The 18,100-nt window shown below is 37.1% G+C and overlaps 1 protein-coding gene across 1 annotated transcript in view; it reads left to right on the forward strand.

Annotated features, from left to right (window-relative positions):
* Axed (BTB/POZ domain-containing protein axundead) overlaps positions 1-6,729 on the forward strand; it is a 315,604-nt gene extending 308,875 nt beyond the window's left edge. Inside the window, exon 8 of the mRNA XM_076445221.1 lies at positions 778-6,729. The gene's annotated coding sequence lies outside the window, so the exon portion shown is untranslated. The remainder of the gene's footprint in view (positions 1-777) is intronic.
* The last annotated feature ends 11,371 nt before the right edge of the window (positions 6,730-18,100 follow it).

Here is an 18,100-nt window from a genome sequence, read left to right on the forward strand (position 1 = left end):
ACCGCTCGAAAAAGGGCCAACGTCGCAACATATATGTATGTTTACATTACAATTATGTAGGCGAGGTTAAGTTTATTTGTAAATACAATAGTTTTTACTAATCTAATCGTATAAGCAAGCTAGTTTTTAATTTATTCGCATGTACGGTTTTAAATTTATTATTACCTATTTCTATCCCTACTATTAAATCGTTGTATACATTGATTACGCAGTATGGCCCTGTCCAATCGGAGTCAAATTTCGATGTTTTTGGTTTCCTAACTAGATAAACTTAATCTCCTACATTAAACTTACGAGGGTTAACATTTTTATCATACAGTCGTTTACTTTTCTCTTTTGCCCGGTTTGAATTGGTTGCCGCCATCGTTTGAGTAGTAGTAATCTTTGTAAATAGTTCGTTCAAATAATGGAAGAATGTACGAGGGATTTCCTGTTTGCTGAATTCAGAAGGGATGAAGGCTTTGACGCCAAAGACTAATTCGTGTGGAGTAGATCCTACAGCTAACTGTATAGAAATATTATATGAAAACATCCCAACTCTAATCAACCCAATCTGCTTTAGTGCAGTAGTGTTTCTAGTATTCTATGAAAAACTCTATGGGGACATTCAAGTGATCCTAATGACTGTGTATGGAATGCAGTAGAGATGATCCTTGGAATATTTAAAAGTTGGGAGCGGAGTGGGATGAGGGATGAGTGTACTGTCTATGACTCTAATAAGTAATACTTCATTCGCTTTTTGCGTCATATCATAAAGATTCTCTATCTCTATTTCAGGTTTTAATGAGATCGGTCCTATCCCGGATTGCGTCCCTATTACAACCGGCTCGTCAGCCCAATAAACCAGCACTTTACCACGCAACACACCACCACGAATAGCTGCCTGAGACGGATCATTGGGGTTTCCACGAGTGCCGATATTCTCAGGACGTCCAGAGCGTGAAACATAAGGCATCGGGCTTGCACCTAACGGGTCCTGGACGGGGTCATTGGGGTTTCCACGAGTGCCGATATTCCAGGCGCCCGAGTCGACACAAGCTAACGATGCCCGAGACGGAATCCGAATATCTACACTCTCTTCACGGTTGCCGTGTCTTTCAACGACCTCGTCCTGATCAGAGAGTGGTTCCTTCCCTCCTACGTGAAATTTCATTGAGGGTAAAGGCGTCTCGTCTTCGTCAGCAGTATGGTAATCGTCACTGTCATCATTATCACTGTCTTTACTATTGAATTTACTGCAACCCGTTCTTCACAGTACCATCTAAACTTTCGTCTGAGTTTGGATTTGTCTGAAGGTTCGTGAGCAGCACCTCGCCGGCGCCTGCGAGGGCCACACCCGAGTTCTCCAGACAAGGATGTGTTGAATTTGGGGAGTTGGATTATTTAGGACGTCAACAGGGTTTCGGGACAACGCGTCAGCGTTGGAGTTCACCCTACTGATTTCGTACACGACGTCATAATCGTATTCGTTTTAATTTAATTCGCTATCTCATAATCTACTTGTCGTATCTCTCTTAGTTCGTTATGAATGAAATCTACCCCGCAAAATCGCGAGAATGACTCCTACAAGAGGTTTATTAAATCGTCTAAACTATTGATTTCGCGGTGATTTGAGACTAGGAAGTCGGCATGCCCTAAGATTTTATTCCGAATCAAAGCAAGGAGATTAGACTTATCCGACGGGTTTGATTCTTATAATTTTCATCACTGAGCAAGAGAGTCCATCAAATTAGGGTACTCTATATTGGAAAAATACTATTAGATAGCGGGGTGCTTATTTGAGGGAGAGTAACCGTAGATTCGATTGGGGGTAACACAGGAGCTACGTCGTCAACAATAAAAGAATTACCACTACTACTCAAGCTGATCCTACACGCTTTCCTATCTCCCCGCGGCATTTTAAAGCTACCTGACATTCTACGCGTAGTGAAACTAATATAAATTTTATATTGTAGACTTACGGAGACTGCGCTACTCTGATTACACTACTATGGTCCACCACCAATCGCGATATCCTGGTTCCTCGCCGTTGAATTCTCTCGGCTGGATTCCCCTCGTGCTGGATCCTCTCGGCTGGATTCTCCTCGTTGTTGGATTGTCCCGATGATAATGTTTCTTCAGGGGTGCATGTGACAGGCAGGGTAACTTGCACGGCCGCTGACGTCACTCGATCTCTGGTATTTACCCAAGCTCCGGGGGAAACCGTGCGAAAACCCAGGAGAGAGAGATGCACCTTTCCAGAGCCATCCACAAACCGGCAGTATCGTCTTGTTGTTGATGGTCCAGTTGATTTCCAAAATTTTCTTCAAATCCCACCGCTGTCACCAAAATCTGCTATGTTACGTCGCAGTGTGGTGGGATTAGGGAATTTGCTGGGTTCGGGTGCCCGTGGAGCGCTGAAGCACTCTGCTCGTGGAAGGTTTGCAGAAAATAACTTTGAACAATGTAATGTAAGGGAAAAACTAGAGGGTTATTGTTGCTCGCTCGCTTCGCTCGCTCGCGAGTAGGGTTGTTTTTGCTCGCTCGCTTCGCGAGCTCGCGGATAGGACTGCTCTTGCGAAAGGGATAGTGGTACGCATGACTAGTGATACCTATAGCTATTAATGTTTTTTTTTATTTGGTGTGTGACTCTCCACGAGCCACACAAAGAACTTCCCGATTCGTTAGTTGCAGTATATTATTATCATTATTAAGTGTACGTTTTAATAAGATTATACGTTTTCAGGGAAATTCATTAGTTTTCTACTTATCAAAATGTTTGCTATATGGCGTCGCATTAAACCAACATCGGAGGCTCGTTGCTCGCTTGGTTCCTTGTTATAGCATACTAATGTTGCAAAATAAATTGTCTTAATTAGTTTTTCGCAAACGATACAACTCCTCATTATCCGGGTTTGCAGTATTGATCTTGGTTTTCTTCGATACTGTTAATTTAAATTGTCCCAAAATATATAAACCGCGCTCAATTTTTAAACTCTGCTCAGTGCTACATACAACATTTGTAAAGTTCGCCTTTCTGATTTTTTAAAATCCAAACATACTTTCTCGTACGTTTGTCTCTGACTTTTATGAATCGTAATCACTTCAGCAGGAACCACTGGAAATTGACTACGTGTGATTTGATATATTTCCTCACTCGACATATTTACTTGATTCAATATTTTTATTATTGGTGTTAAATTTTGATCAATATTTGCATTTTTCATATAATCACTATAACGAGTTCTTACTTTCACTCCTACTCTGGCCAATTGAAAATCTAACCACAATATAGACGGAATTTTAGTATTTTCTTGAAAAGTAATAAATTTTAATATTCCGCATGTGTGCTCCATTAACCAATCCGTTTTCAACATCAATGTTATTAATAATTATCATATAGTTTATATTAATTTTCAATTTAATTTCAGTTAATAATTCGTTTTGAACTGATTGTTTTTTTAAAGATTGTAATATAAATTTTTTTGTACTTTCAACGATATTATTTGAAAATGTATTCTCGGGAGTAGAGATAATTAACTCACTCTTGCATTGGGATAATTTTCGATTATTGTAAGCGGAAACATCACCACAAGGTACAAAAAAAAATTTTTTTTAATTTTTTTTTTAAATTTTAAAAAAATTGAAAAAAAATTTTTTGTGTAATTACGTTTGTTTCTTCGGTGCAAACTTTCCGTTCTTTCGTATAAATTGCATTGTTGAATGAACTTCTTTCGAAAAAAACTAAAAAAACTAAAAAACTACTTGACCAAAATGGACCAAAATCTAATCAGCTCTAAGTTACAGAGGGGCACATCGATTGCTTCATTCATCATCCTGATCGCGTTGTTACTTTTTCTGGAAACGTTAACGAAAAATTTGATTACATAGAAACGGCCAGACGCGCGCGCGCGCACACACACACACACACACACACACATACGAACATTTTGCTGAAAATAGTCTACAATGACTGCAATGACCATGAAACGTGAAGATCTGCTAAAAAATCGATTTTCGATTTTCTCGGTGTCATTACAATAACTTCCCTATAAAATCGGGAAGTTAATAAATATAGACTTTATTTAATTGAACTTTTAGTTGTTGACTCTATGATCTGAGAATTCTATCTGACTCGTATTTGCCTCGTCCTGAAGTTTTATCTTCTTGCAGCATCCTTTTCCTTAGCCAATAGGAAAATTCGGATCTTCCAGCTGAACGTTGATTCGTCGGGTGGCTCGTCTTTGGTTGCTGCTCGATGGTGATTGGTGGTGGAGGTGCCTCAATAGCGCGCGCACGAGAGTGGGCTACACGCGAGGGTGAAGGCCCGTCGAAACAAGGGTCGTGGGACCGAGCGAGAGAGAGATCCGAGGGAGTTCCAAGAGGTCCTTGACTGAGAATTTACGACTTCCCGTCCTTGTCCAGTCAATGAATGCTCATAAAGGGGGTGTAGAGGGAAATGGAAGGAACACAATTATTAACTTTGGGTCCGTGTTTGGACTAGTTAGGAGGTAAACATACTAAAAGTCCCACCACTCATAGTAGGTGAGCGGGGTGCAAGGGGGCACGTCAAAGGTCCCCTTTCTCGGTTTTCCACTTATATCTCGGAAACTATGCGTCCTAGCGATAAGACCATTCTATACAAAATTAAAGCTGACAAAATATGTCACAAGATAGATTGGATTCAATTTTACGCTATCTTGCATAGTTTCCAAGACATCCGATCTCAAAGATCACTAATTGTGAAAAAGAAAATAGCCGGGTGAAATTCGCCCCCGGCGGAATTGTAATCAAGCTTGAACCATTCAATAGCCTACCCAAAAAACCCCTCGCTGATAAGTTTCAGCCCCATATCTCATCTGTAAGGGTAGTTATTGAGAAAAATCGAAATGCCAGTTTTTGGCCCACTTTCCCTATTTATTGAGAATTAAAAATTCTGAAAAAAATCTGACACATTTCGGATACCAAGCCACATGTTAGGTATCATTTCCAAATTTTTCCGTTGCAAACTATGGTTGGAAAAAATGAAAAAATCGAAAAAATGCAGATTTCATATAAAAGTAGGTCTCGTACCACTTCAGAATTAATTTAGCAATGAGATATTATTAATAGTATTATGCTCAATAGACCGAGACCGCGCACCGTGTCCTGAAGCACCGTATCCGACGTATCGCAAAGGCAGCGAGCACTATTATATTTCAATTCACTTGACTCGTCAATTATTGAATCCCGCACCGATTCCATTCCTCGCGTCGTTTATTCTCCTCGCCGTTTAGAACCCTGGATCGGCGAGCTAATCAGCACCGAGGAGCATCACCGCGAGGAAGCCGAACACCGACAAACCCGACTCGTTACAAACAAAATTGGTAAAAGAATAGAAAGAAAGGACACTAATTGTAAGTTAAGAAAAACCATATCTGCTCAGGACAGGTTAGCAATAACCCTCCGTTTCTTAGCAACAGGAGATCCATACAGCAGCCTCCAATATCTATTTAAAATCTCAAAACAATCAATAAGGGCGCCGGCGCGGCCGTGCGAGAGCGTGTGGGCACACGCACACATCGCTAAATTCGCATATACGTATATGCAATTACAAGGTTTACGAAATGACAAAATTACGGTTCAGCATTGCAATGAGTAGTTCAGAAGTGGTCAATTATGATTCCTAAAAGTCAGATACGTTAGGCTACGGTGCCCAAAATGCATATTTTTACGTTATAGAGGAATAATTTGTAATATTCGGCAGAGACACCGCCTGTCACAAATAACAATACAGCACCTCGAGGTTTCGAAATTTTACACTAGTAGCATGACAATCTCGTTCCTAAGTTGCACGTTACAAATGCACCGACGAGATACTATTAAAGACTGCCAGCACCGACGAGATACTATTAAGACTGCCAGCCCCTGTGTTATTCAGCGGGACCAGTAAGTGGGCGCGAGTGGGCGCGGGGATAACGTGAAAGTTACAGTGATCTGATATACCACATCGCTAAAAGTTCTAAATAGTGCCACAATAATGCCAAAACATCGTCTGAAATATGGCGGAGAATGTAACATTTAATAATAATCGATATAGTTTCATGATAATTCGCATTCTCACCGATGCATCGCGACGAGAATCTCCTCAGTGGTCTTCTTCACCGACAAAATGCCGTCGTTGGCCTTCTGTCACCGACGAGATACTGTTAAAGACTGCCAGCCTTACGGGAGTTGGCGGGACTCGAATTTTTCGGTGTTCTCTTACGCCCTCTAGGATATATTCTGACTGGAGTGAGAAACAGGAGGCCAACGACGGCATTTCGTCGGTGCAGAAGACACTGTATTGGTATCGTGTTAGCAACGCGCCCGCGCGCTACACTCACCAGCGTACCTTTACTATATCCGTGTGCGCTGCTTGTGCGAGCCACAATCTATTTTTAGAACTTGCCATGTTGCCATGCTTTACGGCTTACGGAAACGAAACTGAAATTCGACTGTCGAGCCGTCGAGCGTATGAATCGCAATCTGGAGCTAGCCTTCGGGTCCCCGTGCAGCGAGGATTTTTTTTTTATTTTTATTTTTCATTACTTTTTTAATTACATTTTTTAACCTTCCAAAAATTTTAAAATGTTAAAACTATGTTCAAAATATGTATTCATTTTAAATAGAAACGTTTTGTTACTGTCATAATTGCATTAATAAAAATTGGTATATGAGAACACGTTGATGGTATTTATTTGGACTGATTGGAGAATACGAAAATGCAGGAAGTATTTTTTAGTTTATGAAACAATTTGTAGATTTATTAGTTGTCAAACAAATAATAAAATAAATTGTATAATATATATAAATTGATTTTATACTAGCATACACAAGTTTATTTGATCTTCTGTCTTCCTATAATAAAAAAACACAGTCATAACTATAATTATAATAGAATTTCATAAAATATTGAGGTTATTGCAAACTCATCTTTTTTCGCGATGATGCTCTAATTTTATTGCTTCTCTCGAATGTCCATTTCCTTCCGAGACAGTGCGTTTCTAAGTGTAAATAAAAAATGTTGATATAAAATGTATCATAATTAAACTACAATTATTCTAATAACGTAGAATGTAGTACATATTAAGTTTTAATTACCAGGATTTTCTTCTTCGACGTTAAGCACCCTTTACTGCTTCTCGTAATTTACGTATATGGACATTAGGGTGGACCTTATTTTTCGACCATGAAATTTTTTTGTCCCGTAAACCAGAATTGTAACAAATGTTGAGAAAATGATCTGGAAAAATTTTGGGGCCGATTGGATCATGGGAAAATGAGGCGCAGCAAATTTGAAAATTTTGAATTTTTTAAATCTTTACATAAATAGACGTTATGATATATCGTTGAATTTGTCTTTTTTCTCTTTAAGAATCCGTATGTAGCATAAACAGTTGTTGATAGAAAAAACATCCGTGACTTTGAAAACTTGAAATAATTACTTTGAAAAAAAATTTTTTCTCTGATACTATATCCACCTCCTTATATACTACAACTTTTGTTTGAAGAGTTTTTTTATATATACATAACTGACAGAGATATTAAGGGGCGTAATTTGCATTATTCGGAAGCATACAACTGCGCATATGTATAGCTATTTTCATAGCTACATGCTGCCGAATAATGCAAATTACGCCTCGTAAACGAAAAAATAGGACTTTTGAGGGAGATAGCGCCCTAGATCGATGTTTTATCTAGCGTTTTTGACTAGTGAAAAACCCCGTGTTTGTATTATCGAGAAATGAGTAAATGAATATTTTGCAATCCTGGAAGTCTCTCTACTCCCTTATAAATAAATTCATTAATACGCTCCAATCTACAAAAGAAAAACAGTTAAAATATCGGAAAAAGAAGTTATTATGAATAATAAGTAGACTGACTGAAACATAGACTGAAGGTGGTCAATGATACCGCTGAACGGGGCGTTAAACTAATGGAGGATCATATTAAAATTTTATATAGAAACAAAGTGGAGAAATAATATATACTATACAAACTGTGATGGAATATCGACAGCAGTATCCTGACGCCACAAAACAGATTTGTCAAAGGATTTTTAAATATTTTTTAATATAGAGAGAGAAACACCTGATCAATCGCTACATGCGATCAATTGCATTTTTAAGAGGCATTGAAGACAGCTTATTAACTGAGAGTTATTAAAGTTTTCATTTTCCTCAGAGTCAGTAAGTTCTTTATTTTTCTCGGAGTCATTAAGTTTTCCATTTTTCTTGGAGTTATTCAATTTTTCATTTTCCTCAGTGTCGTCAAGTTTTTTCATATAGTCCAGTCGGCAGGTCGAATAAAGGCGTCTACCTGAAAAGTATTCCGAACTTAATGAAATTTTGACACGTCATTTAGGGGTACTCTGGGGAGTCGAATCTCAGTTTTCGACATCGAGGACCCTGTGCTAACTTGGGGAGGGGGAAAAACCACTACTTTTATTACCTTGTCTTGGTTTTTCGCATATCGGGCTCGAGTCGGGTACGCGATACATCAGACACATCGGGAAGCTTATGACTAGACTGCGGATTTTATGCATGTATGACAAAAATGTACACGTTCAATTTAAAGCAGTGGACATGTTAAAAATATTTAAGGACATCAATGTATTAGTTTCAGCTTAATAGGATAATTAAAAAAAGAATACAATTTATATTTGGCTCATGTGCCGTGCAATCAATGCAAACATTTTTTATTTTGCATAAAGATCCGCAGTGTACTCATGACTCACCTTTGTCGGGCGGCTTCTAAAACAATAGAACAAGATCGCGCGAACGAGTTATCGCGATACCCGAGAATCAACTGTGCGTTCTTATGAAATAGATAATAATAATAATGGTACGTATTTCTTTCATAACTTGTACATAATGTGATTTTTATATAAGTACATTAGGTATATTCGGCAGACATGTGCATGATCGTTATTTGTATTAAAATTTGAAATAATGCACGTTTCACGTGAAAAAATTATAAGAAAATATTTACAACGTGGTATGTAATAAGTTATGATAACTTTTCAGTGGGTGATGTTTTTATTAACTGTTAAGTAACCTACTTAACTATCATTAATCTTACACAAATTCTTAAAAGATAATATATAGTATACAATATAAAATAAAATAGAATTTAACTTAAAATAAAATCATATAAAATAAAAAACTAGAGGGTTATTGTTGCTCGCTCGCTTCGATCGCTCGCGAGTAGGGTTGTTTTTGCTCGCTCGCTTTGCTCGCTCGCGGATAGGACTGCTCTTGCGAAAGGGTTAGTGGTACGCATGGCTAGTAGTACCTATAGCTATTAATGTTTTTTTTTTATTTGGTGTGTGACTCTCCACGAGCCACACAAAGAACTTCCCGATTCGTTAGTTGCAGTATATTATTATCATTATTAAGTGTACGTTTTAAGAAGATTATACGTTTTCAGGGAAATTCAATAGTTTTCTACTTATCAAAATGTTTGCTATATGGCGTCACATTAAACCAACATCGTATGCTCGTTGCTCGCTTGGTTCCTTGTTATAGCATACTAATGTTGCAAAATAAATTGTCTTAATTAGTTTTTCGCAAACGATACAACTCCTCATTATCCGGGTTTGCAGTAGTGATCTTGGTTTTCTTCGATACTGTTAATTTAAATTGTCCCAAAATATATAAACTGCGCTCAATTTTGAAACTCTGCTCAGTGCTACATACAATATTTGTAAAGTTCGCCTTTCTGATTTTTTAAAATCCAAACATACTTTCTCGTATGTTTGTCCCTGACTTTAATGAATCGTAATCGCTTCAGCAGGAACCACTGGAAATTGATTACGTGTGATTTGATATTTTTCCTCACTCGACATATTTACTTGATTCGATATTTTTATTATTGGTGTAAAATTTTGATCAATATTTGTGCATTTTTCATATAATCACGATAACGAGTTCTTACTTTCACTCCTACTCTGGCCAATTGAAAATCTAACCACAATATAGACGGAATTTTAGTATTTTCTTGAAAAGTAATAAATTTTAATATTCCGCATGTGTGCTCCATTAATAAATCCGTTTTCAACATCAATGTTATTAATAATTATCATATAGTTTATATTAATTTTCAATTTAATCTCAGTTAATAATTCGTTTTGAACTGATTGTTTTTTTAAAGATTGTAATATAAATTTTTTTTGTACTTTCATCGATATTCTTTGAAAATGTATTCTCGCGAGTAGAGATGATTAACTCACTCTTGCATTGGGATAATTTTCGATTATTGTAAGCGGAAACATCATCGTAAGGCACAAAAAAAAATTAAAAAAAATTTTTTTTTTAATTTTAAAGAAATCGAAAAAAAATTTTTTGTGTAATTACGTTTGTTTCTTCGGTGGAAACTTTCGGTTCTCTCGTATAAATTGCATTGTTGAATGAACTTCTTTCGAAAAAACTAAAAAAACTAAAAAACTAATTGACCAAAATGGACCAAAATCTAATCAGCTCTAAGTTACAGCGGGGCATATCGATTGCATCATTCATCATCCTGATCGCGTTGTTACTATTTCTGAAAACGTTAACGAAAAATTTGAGTACATAGAAACGGCCATACGCGCGCGCGCGCACGCACACACACACACACACATACGAACATTTTGCTGAAAATAGTCTAAAATGACTGCAATGACCATGAAACGTGAAGATCTGCTAAAAAATCGATTTTCCATTTTCGGGGTCATTACAATAACTTCCCTATAAAATCGGGAAGTTAATTATATAGAGCCTATAGATAATACAGAATAAAATATAAACACGAAATATAATACGTATAATGTTTATATTTATATTTCGTTTTTAATTATTGCCATACTTTACCATATTGTAATCTTCTAGGTGTATTGTATAACTTCCGTAAAGACATTTTAATGATATTATCGATACATATCTAAGTTCATTCGGAGAAAATTCGTTAAAAAGCTAGAAATATTGTCTTTTAAGTTTTTCACATGAAACGTGCATTATTCAAGCTTTAATACAAATAAAGAGCACGCGTTTGGCGAATATACCTAATGTAGTTATAAAAAAACCAAGTATATTAAAAATCACGTTATAAGTTAAGAAAGAAAACCATTATTACCATTATCTATGTCATAAGAACGCAGAGTATTTGAATCTCGGATAACGCAATAACTCGTCCGCCCGAACTTGTTCGATTCTTTTCGTACCCACCCGACGAATTCGAAGTCGAATCGACGGGCCGCCGGACTTTCTGCGACCCGACCCGACCCGAACCCGAACATCGAGCGGCCCGCACATCCCTAAATTATTTATAATTATAAATATATTATATTAAATGACCTATTATAATAACCTATATTAGGTAATTATGATCACACTTTAAGGGGGCCGTCTCCTAGCAGATGACGGTCGCGCGTGAACACTCACACACCGCTAGAGTACACTCACACACCGCTAGAGCACGTATACGTACGCGAGAATTGCTAGGATCAGGGAAATGCCTTCTGATTTCTCGATAATGCAAAGACGGGGGTTTTTATTAGTCAAAATCGCTAGATGAAAGATCAATCTAGTTCGCTGTTTGCTTCAAAAGTCGTTCTTTTACGTTTCCGAGCAATGATTTTGCAATATTCGGCTGCATGTTGCCCGTCGCATGTTGCCCGTTAGATGGCGCTGCAGTCACGCCGGCGTACTAGCCTCTCCGACGGGCAACATGCAGCCGAATATTGCAAAATCACTAACGAGATTGCGTTATCCGAGATTCAAATACTCTGCGTTCTTACTTCTTATGACATAGATAATGGTAATAATGGTTTTCTTTCTTAACTTATAACGTGATTTTTAATATACTTGGTTTATTTATAACTACATTAGGTATATTCGGCAAACGCGTGCCTGCTCTTTATTTGTATTAAAGCTTGAAATAATGCACGTTTCAGTGCATTCAGTTTCTAGTGCTCCTTATGCCGTGTTTGAGCTTATTTTGATTGGGAAAACATTTTCAATCGATAGGTGATGATATCATTATGATAACGTTCATAATAAGTAATATTGGTTTTAGTTAGTAAATGCCAATACGCTGTGCGTTCCAATGTTGCCTCTGATGCTGAATCACGACCGTATCGAACGTCGCGTCGAGTGCCTCCTAGAGGCAACAATGTAAGCGTTTCACCATGTTAGTTACGATTCAGAATTCTGCCATGGAAACGTTATCAATCGATTGTAAATGGTTTGCTGATGAAAACAAGTCTAAACACGCCACAAATCAGATAAGTTGGAGTAGAGGCATGCCCAACGCCCAACTCGACGGCTGAGAAAGATAAAGAGAGTAATAAAAAATTCAATGACTCCAAGAAAAATGAAAAACTTAATGACTCCGAGAAAAATAAAGAACTTAACGACACTGAGGAAAATGAAAAATTTAATAACTCCAAGAAAAATGGAAAACTTAATGACTTCGAAAAAAATAAAAAACTTACTGACTCTGAGGAAAATGAAAAATTTAATAACTCCCAGTTAACAAGCAGTCTTCAATGCCTCTTAAAAATGCAATTAATCATGTAGGGATTGAATCAGGTGTTTCTCGCTATATTAAAAAATATTTACAAATCCTTTGACAAATTCTGCTTTGTGGCGTCAGGATACGTACTGCTTTCGATATTCCATCACAGTTTATATAGTATATATTATTTCTCCTCTTTGTTTCTATATAAAATTTTATTATGATCCTCCATTAGTTTAACGCCCCGTTCAGCGGTATCATTGACCACCTTCAGTCCATGTTTCAGTCAGACTACTTATTATTCATAATAACTTCTTTTTCCGATGTTAGAACTATTTTTACCACGTTTGTATTAGCTCGCTTTCTTGTTCTTTTGTAGATTGGAGCGTATTAATGAATTTATTTATAATATCTCTGTCAGTTATGTATATATGAAAAAACTCTTCAAACAAAAGTTGTAGTATATAAGGAGGTGGATATAGTATCAAAGAAAAAAATTTTTTCAAAGTCATTATTTAAAGTTTTCAAGGTCACGCATGTTTCTTCTATGAACAACTGTTTATGCTATATATGGATTCTTAAAGAGAAAAAAGACAAATTCAACGATATATCATAACGTCTATTTGTCAAGATTTAAAAAATTCAAAATTTTCAAATTTGCTGCTCCTCATTTTCCCATGATCCAAACGGCCCCAAAATTTTTCCAGATCATTTTCTCAACATTTATCACAATTCTGGTTTACGGGACCAAAAAGATTTCATGGTCGAAAAATATGGTCCACCCTAATGTTGCATATACGTAAATTACGAGAAGCAGTAAAGAGTGCTTAACGTCGAAGAAGAAAATCCGGGTAACTAAAACTTAATATGTACTACTACATTCCACGTTATTAGAATAATTGTAGTTTAATTATGATACATTTTATATCAACATTTTTTATTTACACCCAGAAACGCCACTGTCTCGGAAGGAAATGGACATTCGAGAGAAGCAATGAAATTAGAGCATCATTGCGAAAAAAGATGAGTTTGCAATAACCTCAATATATATTTTATGAAATTCTATTATAATTATAGTTATGACTGTATTTCTAATAAATAAACTTCTGTATGCTAGTAGAATCAATTTATATATATATATTATACAATTTATTTTATTATTTGTTTGACAACTAATAAATCTACAAATTGTTTCATAAACTAAAAAATACTTCCTGCATTTTCGTATTCTCCAATTAGTGCAAATAAATACCATCAATCTGTTCTCATATACCAATTTTTATTAATGCAATTATGACAGTAACAAAACGTTTCTATTTAAAATGAATACATATTTTGAACATCGTTTTTACATTTTTAATTTTTTGGAAGGTTAAAAAATGTAATTAAAAAAGTAATGAAAAATAAAAATTTAAAATAAAATCCCCGCTGCACGGGGACTCGAAGGCTAGCTCCAGATTGCGATTCATACGCTCGAAGGCTCGACAGCCGAATTTCAGTTTCGTTTCCGTAACGTAAAGCAATACAACATGGCAACATGGCAAGTGCTAAAAATAGATTGTGGCTTGTGGCTGGCACAAGCGCACAAGCAGCGCACACGGATATAGTAAAGGCACGCTGGTGAGTGTAGCGCGCGGGCGCGTTGCTAACACGATACAATGTCTTCTGCACCGACGAAATGCCGTCGGTGGCCTCCTGTTTCTCACTCCAGTCAGAATATATCCTAGAGGGCGTAAGAGAAATATTCGAGCGACACAGATGCACCGACGAGTGGGTTCTGTTTCCTGCTAAAGATGATGTAGGTTCTGTTCCATGCTAAAGATGATGTAGGAGCTGTTCCAGGCTAAACATGATGTGGAGACAAAAGCGGCACGGCCAATCTCAGGGCGTGAGCACTCTCATATCCTCTCTGACATGTTGTATTGCTTTACGGCAGGCGTGGGCAATTTTGCCTCAAATGAGGCAAAACTGTCTCCACCGTAGCGCCCACTGTCCCCCACCAGCCTCCGTCGTTACTATGTAGGAAGGACACGTTTCGCTTGTCGCAAGCAGTGCGCAGGCCTCGCGCATCGGAGCCACGAGGAGCGCCACCGAAAGGAAGCTTGGTGGGGGAAGCAGGCGTTTGAGGGGCTCCACCCGTGCCCACGCCTGCTTTACGGAAACGAAATTGAAATTCGGCTGTCGAGCCGTCGAGCGTATGAATCGCAATCTGGAGCTAACCTTCGCGTCCCCGTGCAGCGGGGGTTTTATTTTAAATTTTTATTTTTCATTACTTTTTTAATTACATTTTTTAACCTTCCAAAAAATTAAAAATGTAAAAACGATGTTCAAAATATGTATTCATTTTAAATAGAAACGTTTTTTACTGTCTAATTGCATTAATAAAAATTGGTATATGAGAACAGGTTGGTGGTATTTATTTGGACTGATTGGAGAATACGAAAATACAGGAAGTATTTTTTAGTTTATGAAACAATTTGTAGATTTATTAGTTGTCAAACAAATAATAAAATAAATTGTATAATATATATAAATTGATTTTATACTAGCATACACAAGTTTATTTGATCTTGTGTCTTCCTATAATAAAAAAAATACAGTCATAACTATAATTACAATAGAATTTCATAAAATATTGAGGTTATTGCAAACTCATCTTTTTTCGCGGTGATGCTCTAATTTTATTGCTTCTCTCGAATGTTCATTTTTTTCCGAGACAGTGGCGTTTCTAGGTGTAAATAAAAAATGTTGATATAAAAAATGTGTCATAATTAAACTACAATTATTGTAATATAACGTGGAATGTAGTACGTATTAAGTTTTAATTACCAGGATTTTCTTCTTCGACGTTAAGCACCCTTAACTGCTTTTCGTAATTTACGTATATGTACATTAGGGTGGACCTTATTTTTCGACCATGAAATTTTTTTGTTCCCGTAAACTAGAATTGTAACAAATGTTGAGAAAATTATCTGGAAAAATTTTGGGGCCGATTGGATCATGGGAAAATGAGGCGCAGCAAATTTGAAAATTTTGGATTTTTTAAATCTTGACATAAATAGACGTTATGATATATCGTTGAATTTGTCTTTTTTCTCTTTAAGAATCCATATATAGTATAAACAGTTCTCCATAGAAAAAACATTCGTGACCTCGAAAACTTGAAATAATGACTTGCGACGAGGCGATACCTCGTCGCGAACATCGTCTGAACAGAAGCGACTGCTCGCACCTCTATTTATACAGGGTGTCTCAAAATTAGGTCCGGAGCCGAAAATGGGAGGTTCCTGAGGTCATTTCAAGCGACATTTTCCTTTGAAAAAATGTCGTCCGCGGCTTCGTTAACGAGTTATTAACGAAAAACACGGACCAATCAGAGCGCGAGCTAGACGCGTGCTGCCCGGCTGAGCCAGTGTGCCCAGATTCCACGTTTTTTTTCGCGCATGCGCGACTTTTCAGCCTCAGTAAAGTACGCTTCGCGAGGAAATGTGGCACCTTGAGCGCCATGCCGAATGGAACTGATTATGAAAAACGAATGAATGACAAGTGTATTTGTATATATATTCGTATATACATATGAAATATTGAAATATAATATATATATATATGTATATATATATATATTCAGATAATAATATAATTCCGACTTATTCTATTGTATTTAGAGGATGGGGAAGAGGGAAGGAGTGCTAAAATAATTAAGCAAGATAAATAATAAACAACAAAATATTTTATTTGGCAGACACAATGACAGCTACCGAAATCTATAAAACACATTTTTTAAGTTATCGTTACAGGCCCAGGTAAAAAAGTTGGCAAAACATCATATTTTAAAATTTTGTATAATTCCTACCAATTGCAATCGTAATAAATTTTAGTTTACTTATTCTCTAGCGAACTAGTCGGTCTAACATCTTAAAAAATTCAAGTCCTTTGGACCAATTTCTAAAAAGTTATGCGATTTTTAAGCGTGTCCACTTATTATCGCCGCTGACTGTAGCTGCCTCAGGGCTCTGCTACATCATCGCATCGGCCGCAACATAGCTACGTTACTGGTTTGACGCGCATGCGCGAAAAAAAACGTGGAATCTGGGCACACTGGGCTGAGCCCGGCGCGCCGGCAGCCGAGTATCGGTGGCACGCCGCGATGTCGCAACGAACAAAAGTTTCTCGATGATGTGAATCCTCGCCAATTTCGATAAGCTTTGGATATGTTGTCAATACCGTGATTCTGAACAACATTTCCCTTTACAGTTTCTGTCGATCGGCTTTAGTTTACGATATTATTGTAAAAATTTGTAATTGTAAATCGATCGATGTACTATTTTCTATCCGATTTCGATAAGCTTTGGATATGTTGTCAATACCATGATTCTGAACAACATTTCCCTTTACAGTTTCTGTCGATCGGCTTTAGTTTACGATATTATTGTAAAAATTTGTAATTGTAAATCGATCGATGTACTACTTTCTATCCGATTTCGATAAGCTTTGGATATGTTGTCAATACCATGATTCTGAACAACATTTCCCTTTACGGTTTTTGTCGGTCGGCTTTAGTTTACGATATTATTGTAAAAATTTGTAATTGTAAATCGATCGATGTACACACTATCTCCTCGCCGATTTCGATGAGCTTTATTTCAAAGGAAAAAGATATTTAAAACATCGAATTTATAACATATTTCAAAGTCATCGAAATCGGTGAGGACCCACATCATCGGCAACTTTACCCGAACGATAGAAGAAGCACAAACTTATTGAATTAAAAACTCACTTATTCAGCCGTAAATCCATTTGACTACCACATACAACCACCATACTTTCACATAATTGTTGAACTCGTAGCACACTTTTATAACTCGTATCGATATCGAACGAAATTACTTACTCCGACGCGGAAAGAGTTCGATGCTCTTCGCGATGCCGCCCGTAACTGTGCTCTCCCAGCGTACAATGTATTCGATGAAGGCGTCGTTTAAAACAAATGAAATCGTTTCCAAGGAGATATTGATTTTTCGAGAACCATATGGCACTGATTCTTCGAGAATCATATGATTCTCGAAAACACCGATTCTTGACGAACGAACGATGCCATGGACGAGATATCTCGTGTATCCTTATGCACACACCGCTAGATCACGAATACGTACGTGAGGACTGCAAGGGTCCGGGATTAGACTTCTGATTTCTCAATAATGCAAAGACGGGGTTTTTTAGTAGTCAAAATCGCTAGACGAAAGATCAATCTAGGATGCGATCATTCTCAAAAGTCCTATTTTTACGATTACGAGCAATGGTTTTGCAATATTCGGCTGCATGTTGTCCGTCGAAGAGGCTAGAACGCCGCACAGTGGGACCTTTCGTCCAAATCGGAGACAAAATCAAAGAACTTTCGATAGAAATGAGGTAGAGCGATGAAATTTTAAAAAATTAAAGCTGAAACTTTGCAGAATATGTGAAAAATAGGGAGATTATGGTAAGAACGTTTTTTAACGTTGAGAAAATTCGTTAAACTTGCACAATTTCGAGAAAATTGTGGTTTTTCCAATACCACGAGCGGAAAAAATTTTTTCTGAACATGCTGTACTTCATTTCCCGTAGA

The sequence above is a fragment of the Lasioglossum baleicum genome, chromosome 2 (genome assembly GCF_051020765.1).
Source record: "Lasioglossum baleicum chromosome 2, iyLasBale1, whole genome shotgun sequence".
NCBI classification, from domain to species: Eukaryota; Metazoa; Arthropoda; class Insecta; order Hymenoptera; family Halictidae; genus Lasioglossum; species Lasioglossum baleicum.